Source organism: Eptatretus burgeri, chromosome 15 (genome assembly GCF_056783735.1).
Source record: "Eptatretus burgeri isolate ZD-2024b chromosome 15, Ebu_testis_v1, whole genome shotgun sequence".
Taxonomy (NCBI): domain Eukaryota; kingdom Metazoa; phylum Chordata; class Myxini; order Myxiniformes; family Myxinidae; genus Eptatretus; species Eptatretus burgeri.
Genome location: NC_140975.1, coordinates 23,121,397 through 23,136,396, shown reverse-complemented (window position 1 = coordinate 23,136,396; position 15,000 = coordinate 23,121,397). Strand labels below are relative to the sequence as shown.

Genomic DNA, 15,000 nt, shown 5'->3' with positions numbered 1-15,000 from the left:
GCGGGGCGTGTGTGGGCGGGGCTTGTGGGAGGGCGTTTATGTGGGTGGGGCTTGTGTGGGCGGGGCTTGTGTGGGAGGGGTTTATGTGGGCAGGGTTTATGTGGGCGGGGCTTCGGTGGGGTTTATGTGGGAGGGGTGAATGTGGATGAGGTTTGTGTGGATAAATGGATGGGTGGAGCTTGTGTGGATGGGTGGATAATTTTTTAATTAAATAAACATGTTGTGTGTGGGGAACTAATTAACTAATCACTAATTATGTGAATATGATGAATATGGGTGGAGCTTGTGTGGGGTTTGTGTGTGGAGCTTGTGAGGGGTTTGTGTGGGGTTTGTGTGGGGTTGAGTTTTTGTGTGGCGCTCGTGGGGGTGTTGTGTGGGGTTTGTGTGGGGTGGAGTTTTTGTGTGGAGCTTGTGAGGGGTTTGTGTGTGTGGAGTTTTTGTGTGGAGCTTGTGGGGGGTTTGTGTGGGGTTTGTGTGGGGTTTGTGTGGGGTGGAGTTTTTGTGTGGAGCTTGTGAGGGGTTTGTGTGTGTGGAGTTTTTGTGTGGAGCTTGTGAGGGGTTTGTGTGGGGTTTGTGTGGGGTTTGTGTGGGGTGGAGCTTGTGAGGGGTTTGTGTGTGTGGAGTTTTTGTGTGGGGGGTTTGTGTGGGGTTTGTGTGGGGTTTGTGTTGGGTGGGGTTTGTGTGGGGGGTTTGTGTGGGGTTTGTGTGGGGTTTGTGTTGGGTGGGGTTTGTGTGGAGCTTGTGTGGGGTGGGGTTTATGTGGGTGGGTTTTGTGTGGGCAGAGTCAAAAAGGGGCGGAGTCAAAAAATTTCAATTTATCTTTGTCTTTTGTAATTCCTGTGAATAAAATGAACCTAAAATCTCTTCCCCTTCCAAATCATATATCTTCTAAGTCCAAGGAACCGTATCTATTACATCAACAATTTTAAAAAGTTCTTTCGTCCATCGTTTAGTAAAACCCTTTTCAAAATGAGATTTCCACCTATATATTCTTACGATATCACCAACTTTGAACTTAGGTTTTCTGACATTAATCTCTTTTTCATATTTTAATTTTGTAAATGTTTCTAATGGTTTCATATTTGTTGACGTGTGAATCGTGTCATTATACTTATCCACAATATCCTGAATAAAAGATGACCATTGTTGTGAACCGAGTTGTGTGAATTTTTTATATAGTCTCTCTTTTAAGGTACGATTAAAACGTTCAACAACAACTGCGTTCCCTTCATTAAAGGTACTGTATAATGTAATACTGTTATTTTTTAGAAAATTCATAAATGTCTTGTTATAAAACTCTCTACCCTCATCAGTCCACAATTTTTTAGGTTTTCTCTTACTTTTATTAAATATCTGTTGAAAGGCTAACACAAGAGTATTACCTGTTTTGTTTTTTAATGGTACAACCCATGCGTATCTACTCCTCAAATCAATAACGGTTAAAGCATACTTGTACCCCTTATCATTATTGAGTTCAATCAAATCAGCAGACCAGATATAATCAACTTCCTTGGAATAAACTTTCCTTCTCTGAAACTTTGTGAATATTGGTTTATGTAATTCATCAGCTAATTGCTCTTCAGTCTTAATGACATCATTAGAGCCGATAAGTTTTTTTGAATTTCCAAGTCCAAGTTTCAATTTAGCACTGATCATCTTCTTCACAATGAACCGATCAACTTTTTCTCTCAAGGTTGGATTTTGTATCAGAGACAAATTATACAACATTTCTCTATCGGCTTCATGCTTTTCTTCCAACGTTGTGGTATTCCCATAATCAATATCGTGTCTCATGCACACTTCATCAACTCTATTGATGGGTTTACTCCAGGATTTAGGATTGTCTGCCTCATCTAATCTTTTATCCAAGTTTGTGCCTGGACCACAGAAAGAATACCCTGGAAGATGTAATTCTCCTGGTATTCCAGTAGTTGTAAATTTACTTCCTGATAAAAACTTTTGTATATCTCCTCCTCGTTTGTGTTTGGAGATAAATTGATTTTTTTTTTGAACCACACACCGAACATATACCTTTTTGTATAACCCTGTTATTTTTACTTTTAATATATGAAATATTTTTAGTATTAGTTTTCTTTTTACATTTGAGACAATAACTCATTTATTTATGTGAAAAATTCCTGCAGAGTGCAAAAACCTTTTTAGTTTCCAACATGCACATTTGAATCTTAATTTTTAAAACATAAAGAATCCTTAGAAATGCCTTCACTCTCTCCTCCATTTATTTAAGAAAAAAAATAAAAATGAAAAACTTGAATTAAAATGAATATCTTGTCGATGTCAATATACTTGTCGAAAGTATTGTAAATAGACTTGTCAATTCTTTGTTTTCCTTCTCGGTGGGTTGAGTTATTTTCTGTAATACCACCAATCTTTTTTTAATCTCACTGGTTTCCATATTTTGATATTTATTTTGTCTCGCTTTTTCCTCCCTCTCCTTCTCTCTCCTCCCTCTCCTCTCTCTTCTCTCTCTTCTCTTTTTCCTCCTCTTTTTTCTCCCTCTCCTCCTTCTCTCTCTTCTCCTTTTCCTCCTTCTCTTTCTTCTCCCTCTCCTCCTTCTCTCTCTTCTCCTTTTCCTCCTCTTCCCTCTCTTCTTCAACTCCTTCCTCATCCCTTATTATCCTTGAATCGCTTACACCCCATAGAATATCATACATATATTCATCAGGATTTCTTGTTATTCCTGTATCCAAAATAATTTTTTTTACAACAGGAAACCAATAAAATTTCTTTTGAATTTCTAAAAGAGCCTTACCTTTTCTTAACTTTATAATTTTTTCATTATTTGACATTCTAATTAAATCTAAAGTTGTCGGTTTATCAACATCAGCATAATGCCAATCTTTTATTGAAAATACCTCATCCTTATGTTGTAGAACATATTTATTAAAATACCGAATACCCTTTTCTTGAAGGTATGCTTGGACACAGAAATGACAATTTTCTTGAAGCCTTCTTGCTGTCATTTATGTATTAGAAATATATGTTGGAATAATATTATGGCACGAAACACCTCCCCATCTTCCCATAGTTAAATCATTTTGTATTTCCTTACTTATTACATATAATCCTGTTTTTTCTGTTTTCATGATATAAACAAGGGCAAAACCATTATTATATTTACCCTTATTAAATTATTTTATTTGTTGTTTACTAATCGTGGCCCCACAAAACTCATTCTCGATACCAAGTGGATAATATTCTTCCTTACGAGACTGATTTAATTGTTCCAGGTCTTCGAGGTTAATTTTAAATGACCAATTATACCCTAAATCATTCATATCATACCCCCATTGTTCTATTCTCATACAAACGATACGCCCTTCTTTAGAAAAATTTATTTTAATTCGAACTGTGAATTCTGTATGACCTGGAGATAATATCAACACTTCTGTATCTTTGGAATACACGGCCGTTTTATTTAAAGATATATATTGTGATAAATCACTTGATCTCACCAAGTCATTTGCGTCAGTCGGGCTTGGATAATTTTTTAATTTATAAGCATTTTTCATGTTAATATTTTTGGTTATATTATATTTATGTCGTTCAGCCTGTGCTTTTGTGTAATAATTTGATAAATCAATATCCAATTCTTGAGATACACCAAAGATAGAACCATCTTTACCAACATAAGTCATTTATATTAGAATAAAAATAATATCATAAAATTTTTAATTTTTGTTGAGTTGAAATAACACATATAGACATAATTGACCACAACACTTAGAATTTAATTCTTGGACTTGAAATGTTTGAGAAACACCATTCTGTAAGAATTTTATGACTTCAACAGGTGGTGGAAGACCAAAACGATCAAAATAATATTTGTCTTGACTATTAAAAATACAAACCCAATGAGAACCGTTCCCATTATTATCTTCTAAGTTCATAATAATATTCTTTGTATGTTTTGGCACATTTGTTAATTCATCTCTCATGCAAATAACCACATTATGAATTTTTAATTTCTTACAATATTTGACAAGTTGTAAATTTGATGTTGTATTCTTTCCAAATTCTTTAAACCACTCATCAATGCTCATTTATTTATTAGAAAGATTTATATTTCACATCCATTACCTCTTTTCGTTAATTTTACACCTGCTTGTGCTATAGAAGAAAGCATATCTCCAACTAACAATCTCGCTTTATCAGGCAGACCTTCAAGTTTTTCAGCAAAATCTACAATTACACCACTTCCACTAATTTGTTTCTCCAACTCTTTGTTATGTCTTTCCAATTCTTTTTGAGCCTGGAGTTGAGCCTTACTTTCGTTGGCAGTTTTCACCGCTGTTGAAATACCACCCGTCAATGCTCCAACCGCACTTAAACCAGCAAATAAAGGAATTAGAAATGGGAGAAATCCTCCACTCGTCTCTCTTATTGAATATTTTTTCAACATTGGTTTTGTCATTTTAATTTTAAGTGAGCCAGTGTCATTCAAGATTTTAACCTGTTCTCTTGTGAGCAAAACATCAATTCTTACTGCTCCTTTTCTCTGAATTGTATTAATGTTAATCGTACAAGGCTTTTGATTTTGAACACAAGATGATAGTTTATGAAGATTGATTTGATTAACATATACCCCAGTTGGTACTTTGCCACTCATTTATTTAACAAAAAATTATGTGAGACTAATCATCACACCATTATCTGTATTAATCTGTAATTCTGTTTCTTCCAAAAGCAAACAATATGTATCAACTTCTTCACTCTCTCCTCTTTCAATGTATAGGGAAGTATCCACTCGATTAGACTTTATCGTTTCCTTTTGAGCGCTCAGGTCAAACGCATAGATTGTATACAAACTTTTAAATGCTGTCATATCCAAAATAGGTTCTTTATTTCCATTACTTTCACACACCTTTTGGTAAGACTTGTATGCTTCAGCAAAATCATTTTTTTCCCAATTAATTTCCAATCTATCTCGTGGATAAAATGTTCCATCTAGAGAAACGCGAAGTTGTTTCACCTTAGCATTATCACTCAATGCATTATTCTTATCAGTCGCAGTATCACCATCTGGCTTTTAAAAAATGATCCACAGATATCGTGGCTTTCCTTCCAGAACACCCAAATTCCACGTGTAAGTCGTTTGGTTGAGTTTAACGTGTTGAAATCTTCTTTTGAGGTATGATACACTGAGTGGTTTCTTTGAGTTCAGTCTTCGATTCAACATCTCTTCTGTTTTAAGATTAGGAGTATATTCACTGATATACCAACTCATCTCCTCAATTACAAATTTATTCTGTTCACCAAAAGCACTAACAACACCAAAAAGCAATCTATTTTCATTATCATTCCTTTGTAGTTGAAATCTAATTTTAAGACCATACAGAACTTTATCATGATCACAAAATCCAAATATACCTTTAAGAGGAACTGCCACAGTAAAACTATTTTCTGCTTTTGTATCATCATTATACATTCCTTTCCTTTGAGTATATCCAGGGTCTATGTTTGTTCCCGTTGACATATCAGGAATAAAACCTTCGACAGACCCCTTTCCCATTCTATCACTGAATGTATAGAGTGTAAATTTCATCATTTCAGATACAGCAGAGACATAATCAACCGCTTCAACTTCTTGTGTTCCAATATACAAACGCACACTATCAAACATTTTCCAAAGAAATCATTTACAAGTGTAGCATTTGTGTTAGTCGCAGCCTTAGTGAATTTAAATTTACACAACAAGAAACTTTCGGATAGATTCAAATAGGTTTGTTGATTATTTATTTCAAAACTTTTTGTACCATTCGTATTCCAGTCTGTTCCAGTTATTGAATTTACCTTGAAGTAATCTTCTTTTTTAGTGGAGTTTGAGATAATAGTAGTATCATCCAAATCATAGATACTATCAATTGCTTCCATACTTGTATTTATTTAGGAAAAAAGATGTTAAAACTTTTGAAACCCTGATCCAAGTATTCGAATTATTTTCTGTCGTTCTTGGGGGGACAACTGAGTTTTGCCTTTCTTAATTTCTTTTATTGCTTGTAATTTATGAGATTCCTTCTGGGCATCTTTTATGCTCTTTACAGCACCTGCTACATTTCCCACAGCAGAAGCAGTTGAACCAATTAGATCTTTATGTTTTAGAATAGTTGAACCAATACCCATGAGAGTATCAATTATCCCATCTCCTCTAAATTGATGTCCAACACCCCTTTGTCTCTTAGGTTTATAGTATCCTCTACCAAGATACATACCTTCACCCTGTAGTATGGGGAAAGGAACATCCCATTCCCTGTAATTATTTTATATTTTCCCAACTCGTGTTTCTTCACAATAACCATCGTATTTATTTATTGGAAAACTTCACGTAGGTGAATTCTGATGGATATAACTTCTCCATGAAAAGAAATCATACGATTATCTTGGTCGGTTATCCTAAAATTTACTCTGTGTATGGTTTTTCCTGACACAGGGAGATAAACCAAATTTTTGGGTTCCATATTGAATTTATAACCAATTGGGGTTGAGTATGCGCTGAATGAAAATATTGCATTTGTTTTTTTTCCATCATTATAAGCACCATCAATCAAATCACAGTGAATTAACACCGAATTTATTCCTGAGGATATTTGAATGACATTATCACTGTAAAACGTCCCATTAGTTTCAATCTTTTTTGAGGAGAAACCCAATAACTCTCTAAATGAATTATCAATTGTGAAATCAACCTTGTAGTTATTTTTAACTTTAATCGTTGATTTTGAAGTTTGTTTTTGAATGTTTATAACAATATTTTTGGTTCATCACCCTGTTCTTTCATAAGATGAGCAATTTCGGAAGATATTTGAGAAATCTCATATGCTCCGGGTGAGACTGTTATCGTTTTGTATCCACTTCCGGGATTATAACTAAACTTGTCATTTTTATCAGTTATATTAAATAAGGTATGATAAGTTTCCATGGACAATAAAGATTCCTCATATTCTTTTGTTGGGTCAAGTTGTAGTGGGTATGGGAATGAAGATGTGTGGTCGCTTGTTGTGAAATTAAAACTCAGGATTGTGCTTCTCATCTTATTTAATATGAGATAAAATGTCTTTATATTGATTTTTATTAATTATTTTCATGTTCATCAACTGGTCTAAAATGGCTGATGCTTCATTAAAACAATTGTTATTTCCAGCCTTCTTACTACCTAACAACAATAACAGTCTATTAACTAATTGTGATGGGTCATTTGGAAGAAAACTAATACCTGAACCAAGGATACTTAAAGCCTGAATAATGTGTTTCTCCTCATTTTTCCTACTTTTACTAGAAATACTAACCCTATAATTTAGAGTGTTCAGCAGATCAATATATACTCTATCATCATTATTTTTCATATCCAATGGTTTATCAATATACTTTGATTCATCCCTCACAGTTGAACCTTGTCTTCCATCTTTTGTGAGAAGAAACATTAATCTCGGAGTTAGTTTAACAGGGGGTTGAGCAGAACCCAAGAACCTTAATTCATCATTAAATATCAATACCTTTTCTTGAACAAGATGAAATATTGTTGGTTGTTCTGTTGGAATGAGTTCTGCTTTGGTTTTTGAATCCGCTGAATATTCATTGTTTTGAAGAGCATTCACAATATAATCAGGGGGTCGATTAATCTCTTCCAGTTGTTGAAATAAACCTTCATCATCATATACCTTTAATTCTCCTAAATGCTCTAATTCTTCCTCCGTCATTTGATCAACATCTTTTAACATTTGAAGTTTTTTAGGAGTATATTCTCCTGTGGGAACTGTGGAAACATCTTTCATTTTTTCTTGGGAAGTTTTTAAAAGTGGTTTAAAAAATTTCTCTTGTTTTCTTTCAAATGCTTCTTCGCCCGTTAGTTTCTGTCTGCGTTTCTTCTTTATGTCTTCCTGCTGTTTTACAACTTTTGAAACCAACTCTTGATGTTCCTTAAATCTTCTTGCTCTTTCTTTTGCATCCATTTATTTATTGTAAAATATCATTTAATGAATTGTTTTCATTAATGAAATGAATTAATGAAATTCATTTAATGAAATGAATCATTTAATGAACAGGGAAATTTTCCTTTTCTTCATCATTCAAGTAGATGTGTTCAAATAAATCCTTTTCTTTAAATATTTCATCAAATTCTTTATTAACATTAATGCGAGTTGTAATTTCTTCTTCACGAATACTTGCATCTCTGCTTTTCATACGTTTGCGTTGAGTTTCTTCATCAACATCAAAACCGAATGATAAAATCTTCACTCCGCTCAGATGTTTAATAATTTGTCTCGTTCCTTCTGGATTAGTTTCTAATATCCCAAGACCACCATATTTTAGTTTCCTTAACTCACTCTTACAATGTGAATATTTTGTTGTACCAAGAGAAACCTCCTCAAATATTTGACCTTCATTCCTCAATCTCATATGTTCCTCCACTGAAATATCGTGATAATCTTCACCTTTTACTTCTCCAGGTCTTATTGCTCTAGTTGTTGTTGATACAATGCGTATCACGGGGTGTTTTTCAAGTAAATTTACAATATTCTCATTTGTACTACACAAGAACCTTGATTTATGAAAGTTTTTTTCCAGAAGCAGATTTACCCACAAGATTTATAATAATAGTTGTCATTTATATATGTAATTGTTTATAAAACAAAAAATATATCCCTTAATATCTCATCTTGTTTCACAACAATATATTTATATTTTTCAGTCGTGTGCTTCATGTAATCCTCAAATTTCTTTTTACTACATAATGTAGAACAATTATCTCTCCAAAAATTATTGATATCTATTGAATTTAACTTGAATAAAATAAAAGTATTAGCATTGTTTCTGATGGAACGACGAGGAAGTTGAAAGTACGATTGACTAAGATAAATACAATTACAAGAAGAATGTCTCCCTTTTGTGTAGTAGCTGTCCATTACCGTTTGGTTTCTCTCATTAACACAATCATCAAAGATAACGAGGTTCTTTTTTGATTTATCCAAATCTTGGGGAGACGGTATATCATCCGTATTATCACTAAGAATACAAGTTATAGGATTTGATTTCTTTTTACATCTCTGTGTATCACAAAATAGTTGAATTATATCTTCAATGTTGTAATCATTTAGGTTTTTTTGACGTTTAAATAAACCGATTATATCTTCTTTTTGAAGACCAGCATTAAAACCTTGTGAGAGTAGTTGATATTCTGGTTGAAAACTCGACTTTGTGAAAATTATTAAATTATCATAATCTAAAAAGTTGGGAGTGAGGAGCATCTTTAAAAGTAAGCAGGTTTTTCCACATCCACTTGAACCAACTATGAGACATCTTAATGAATTTGGGAGATTTTTATGGTTGTTAAATTTTATCTTATTTTCCCAAATGGGTAAAAAATCATTCATTTATATATTTGGAAAACAGGTGATTTAAATTATTATTGGCTTTTTTAGAAACTCTATATTTTATCCTAAGTTCAGGTTTAATTTCAAGATAATCCATTATTTTATTTATACAATATCTTGTGTTGATATTTCCCTGAAAATTACATCCATGAATAATATATAACAACAATCCTTTGAACATTTCTCTTATACGTTCAGTTTCTTCCCTTGTAAGGAAAGGTGTGTTATCACCCTCATACTTTACATTCATTTCTCGAATCAATCTTGTAAACTAATTCATTTTTGGTGTAAATCTAAAAGAATTATTTTCCTTTTTATATTTTTTATTATCATTAATTAGAAGATAATCACAGAATATACATTGTTTATAGGCTTTTGACTCTGTGTTTAATCCCCGTCTTTCACATGCAGGACAATTCTCAAATTTGTCATATGGAGAATCAGGAAAGTCTAGCATATTTATAAAGTAAAACTTCACTTAAACTGAAATTCAACTATACTTTCAGTTGTATATTGACTCATATTTAATAATATTACCATCGATATCGATATACTTTTTTTCATTACCAGATTCAACGACAACATTTTTTATATTAAAGGTGATTTTAAAATGATCGTTAACTACTATTGAACGAAATGTCATTTCACCTGATATATTTACATCCTTTATTTCATCAGGATTTACATCTTTAGGGTTGTTGAAAAAAATACAAATTTCTCCTTGGATATTACAGATGGTCTTATCTTTTCTTTCTAAAGCTTCATCCATGAGGTTTTTGTTTTTTGATACTTTTTCTTGTTTCATTGCTTTTTCTCGTTTTGAATATATTACCAGAAGGAGAGGAGAAACTTTTGTTAGAGATACTTTAATTGATGTTCTTCTAGGTATAGTAAAAGCCCTTCCACTGAAGGAAATTGAAGAACTCATATTATTTACCATAATTGTTTTTATCCAATAGTTGTTATATTTATCTTTGTTCAATTTTACATCCTTGACATATTTCTCAGTATCTTTAACAAATGAAGAGATTGATTGAAACTTGTCTTTTGTGTCTTGAAACATTGTATTTATTAAGTGAAAAAGTTGGAGGATTAAATGGTTTTAAGCACAGATTCACCTGTAAAATAAACGAAATTTTCATCAAGAAAATTTTAGTTTAAGCAAAGATTTATTATATAAATATGGTGAATACAACATACTGCGATGTTTGTAATCACAAATATAAACATTATAGAAAACACCTCCGAACCAACAAACACACATTTAATCTATTTCATAAAATATCTTCTCTTGAGTTGGAAAGAAAACATTGTGATATCTGCTCAAAGGATGTTTTGAAGAGGAGTTATAATAGACATCTTCAATCACAAAAACACAAGAAAAATGAGTTTAAAATAAAGGGAGACTATTATATTGAAAACACTGATGGGGCTTTTAAAGGGCATGTAAAAATATGGATTTTTCAATTTGGAGAACCCGGTCCATCATCAATAGCTGAATCAATTGAAATAGTGAAACGTGATGTTGAAAAAGTTATTAAAAAGACATTAAAAGAAATGAAAACTTTAAAGTTTTATATGGGAGTGAAAATGAATATGAAAAGACAAGATGAAGAACAAACTCCTTATATGAGAACAGATCTTCATTTTATAACATCATTTCAAGATTTTTTGAATAGTGGGGTTTATGACGAACTATCAAAACAAGAGGAGGATGTTGATAATACAGTGGTAGGAAGTGGATTCAATATTAAAAAAAATCATTTTTTTAGATATACACATTCTAAAATCAAACTCTCTTAAAGCTTCTTCTTATATTGAATTACCAAAAGAAATAAAAGTAAAGAAGGCAGTTGTTAATATTAAGAACAATGATAATAAATGTTTTCTCTGGTCTGTTCTTGCTCACTTTCATCCACCAAAATGTAATTCAGAAAGAGTAAAACAATATATGAAATATGAGAATACCTTGGACATTAAAGATTTTAAATTCCCAATGCCACTAACAGATATTCCTAAATTTGAGAAAAAGAATAATCTTTCTATTAATGTATATGGATTAACGGATACAAACAAAGTTCAAATATTAAAAATTTCAAACAACTAGAAAAATGAAGAAACACACATTGATCTTTTATATTTTAGTGTTGGAAATAATTCACATTACACATACATCAATAATTTATCAAGATTAATCTCTTCTCAGGTATTCAGAACAGCAAACAAAATATATCCTTGTAAGCGATGTCTTAATTCATTTCATACAAAAGAACGATTAGAACAACATTCAAAATATTGTAGTAATCATAATTCAGCTGTAATTACAATGCCTAAACCTGGTGAAAAGATTTCTTTTGAAGATTATAATAAATCTATCATGCACCCATTTGTGATATACGCTGATTTTGAATGTATCCTTAAAAAGATAAATACTGCTTCTCCTAATCCAAAAGAATCATATACAAATAAATATCAAAAACATATTCCTTGTGGTTTCTGTTATTATATCAAATCATCTGTTGGAGAAAAGTATAACAAACTTGAACATTATAGTGGAAAAAAAGCTTCACAAGAGTTTGTAAAACGATTAGAAAAGGATTGTATAAGACTCACTAAATTAATGAAAGAAACAAATGAACCGATGAAATTAACTAAAGAAGAAAAATTAGAATTTCAAAAGAACAATATCTGTCATATTTGTGAGGGGGAAATTAAGGAGTCTAAAGTTAGGGATCATTGTCATCTTACTGGTAAATATAGAGGTCCCGCTCATTCCTGTTGTAATCTTAATTATAAATTACCTTCTTTTATTCCAGTCTTTCTTCACAACAGCGCCAACTATGATACACATGTATTTATAAATGAACTTTCAAAAACACCAGGGAATATTTCTGCCATAACAAACACAAGTCAAAAGTATATTTCATTTACAAAAATGATATTCACAAAACCTTTAACTCGTATTAGGTTTCTAGATTCTTACAAGTTTATGGGAACACCACCAGCCTACCTCGCATCAAATCTAAGCTCCACGGACTCTTTTCCAAATCTTAATTCAATCTTTCCAAAAGAGGAAATTCTCACTAAAGAGGAAATTCAGATTAAAGAGAGAATTCAAAGTAAAGAGGAAACTCTAATTAATGAGGAAATTAATGAAGAAATTCTAACTGAAGATGAAATTCTAATTATAAAGAAAATTCGAACAATGAATGAAATTCTAACTAAAGAGGAAATTCTGATTAAAGATGAAATTCTGATTAAAGAAGGAATTCTCATGAGAGAGGAAATTCAAACGAGGAATGAAATTCAAAGTAAAGAGAAAATTCTTACAAGTAAGGGAATTTATCCTTATGATTATATGGATTCATTTATGAGATTTAAAGAAACACAACTTCCTTCAAAAGAAAGTTTCTATAATAACCTTTATGAAGAAGAGATAAGTGATAAGGAATATAAACACGCACAAGAAATATGGAAAATATTTAAGATAAAGAACCTTGGAGAATATCATGATTTATATCTAAAAACAGATGTTTTATTGTTTGCTGATGTGTTTGAAGCTTTCAGATCACTCTGTCATAATAAAAATTGTTATGGATTAGATCCTGCCCACTATTTCACAGCTCCTGGTTTAGCTTGGAGTGCAATGTTGAAAATGACAAAACAAGATATAGATTTAATCAGTGATGTTGATATGCTTTTGATGATTGAGAAGTCCAAGAGAGGTGGAATATCACAAATATGTTCAAAAAGATATGCTAAAGCAAATAATAAATATCGTCCAAATTATGATAGTGAAAAAGATAGTAATTATTTGATGTATTTTGATGCTAATAATTTGTATGGATGGGCAATGTCTCAATCTCTGCCTTATGGTAAATTAGAGTGGGTGGAAGAAAAGGATTATGAAAAGGCTTTGATGAATATTGTTATTTCTTCTCAAGAGGAATTGAATGACGAAGAAGAAGGTTATTATTTTGAAGTTGATTTGAGGTACCCGAGTGATCTTCATAATAAGCATAAAGACCTTCCTTTTGCATGTGAGAAAGAAACCCCAAAGAAAGAATGGTTCAGTGATTATCATAAAAGTTTTAATATTAAAGGCAAATCAACAGAAAAGTCATTAACAACATTCTATGATAAAGAGGGATATGTTTTGTATCAGAGAAGCTTAAAACAGTTTTTGAGAGAAGGATTGAGAGTAGCTAAAATTCATAGAGTTTTAAAATTTAAACAAAGTCCTTGGGTGAAAAAGTATATTCAATTCAATACAGATATGAGAGCAAATACAAAAGTAAAATTTGAAGGGGACTTTTATCAATTAATGAATAATGCTGTATTTGGAAAGACTATTAGAAACAGGCAAAACATTAGATTCGCAACATCTTGGAAAGAAGCTTCGAAATTGATAAATAAACCAAGTTTTGAGAGAGAAGAGGTTTTTTCAGAGAACTTTTCTGCAATTCATATGAAAAAGGAAAGTATTGTAATGGATAAACCAATTTATATTGGAATAGCAGTTCTTGATTTATCAAAGATATTGATGTATGATTATTTGTATAATGACTTAAAGAAAGAGTATGGTGAAAATGTTTCATTGTTGTATATGGACACTGATAGTTTTATCCGAGATATAAAAACTGATGATGCTTATAAAGATATGAAGAAAAATATTGGAGTATATGATACAAGTAATTTCAGCAAGAGAGTGAGTTATTTTGCAAAAAGAATGAAAAGGTTATTGGTAAGTTTAAGGATGAGTTTGGTGGAAAAGTAATGAGTGAGTTTATTGGATTGAGAGCAAAGGCATATGCTTATAAGTATGGTGATCAGATTGATAAGAGGTTAAAGGGAATAAAGAAATATGTAATAAAGAAATCAATAACTTTTAGAAATTATTATAATTGTTTGATAAAGAAGGAAGAAGAATATAGGAAAATGAATACAATGAGAAGTTATAAACATAACATATATAGTGAAGAAGTAAATAAAAAGGCATTAGGAGCCTTTGATGATAAGAGATTTATTTTAGATAATGGAATAGATTGTGTTCCATATGGATATTGTATGATAGAGTGAATAGAATAGATTGTGTTTTAACGATGGGAAGATGGGTTAGGGTTTTTTAAGGGCTACCGTCGCGTTTTTTGCAATATATAAATGGTCAAACCAAGTATTAATCAAACTAAAGAGTGGAGAAAATCGCAGTCTTGGTATATAAATGGAAAACATAATGAATGTGAAAAATATCAAATAAGTCTTATTGAAAAAATAACTAAAACAAAGGTAAATAAAACAAATAAGCGAATCAATTTAAAAAGTGGTAAGTTAGAGGATGTAAAGAAAAAACGAATATCCTTGAATGGACTGAAAACTTTGATGGTTATCAATTGAACAATGAAAAAACAATTTACTATAATCTCAAAATGATATGTGGCTCAGGAGGTGGTCAAACAAGAGCATTAAGAGAAGTTTATCATTTCGTAATAGCAAAAAGGGGTATCTTAAAAAATATAAAGATTCAAATGTTTTGTTTTTCAATATTTTAGATGGGGATTATTGTGCAAAGAAAATTAAACTATTGAAGGAATTTGAGAATGAACAAATC

At 31.6% G+C, this 15,000-nt stretch overlaps 1 protein-coding gene across 1 annotated transcript in view; it reads right to left on the bottom strand.

Annotated features, from left to right (window-relative positions):
- Positions 1 to 15,000, bottom strand: part of LOC147011735 (solute carrier family 22 member 6-B-like) — a 65,413-nt gene that overhangs the window by 18,606 nt on the left and 31,807 nt on the right. The gene's annotated exons all lie outside the window — the stretch shown is intronic.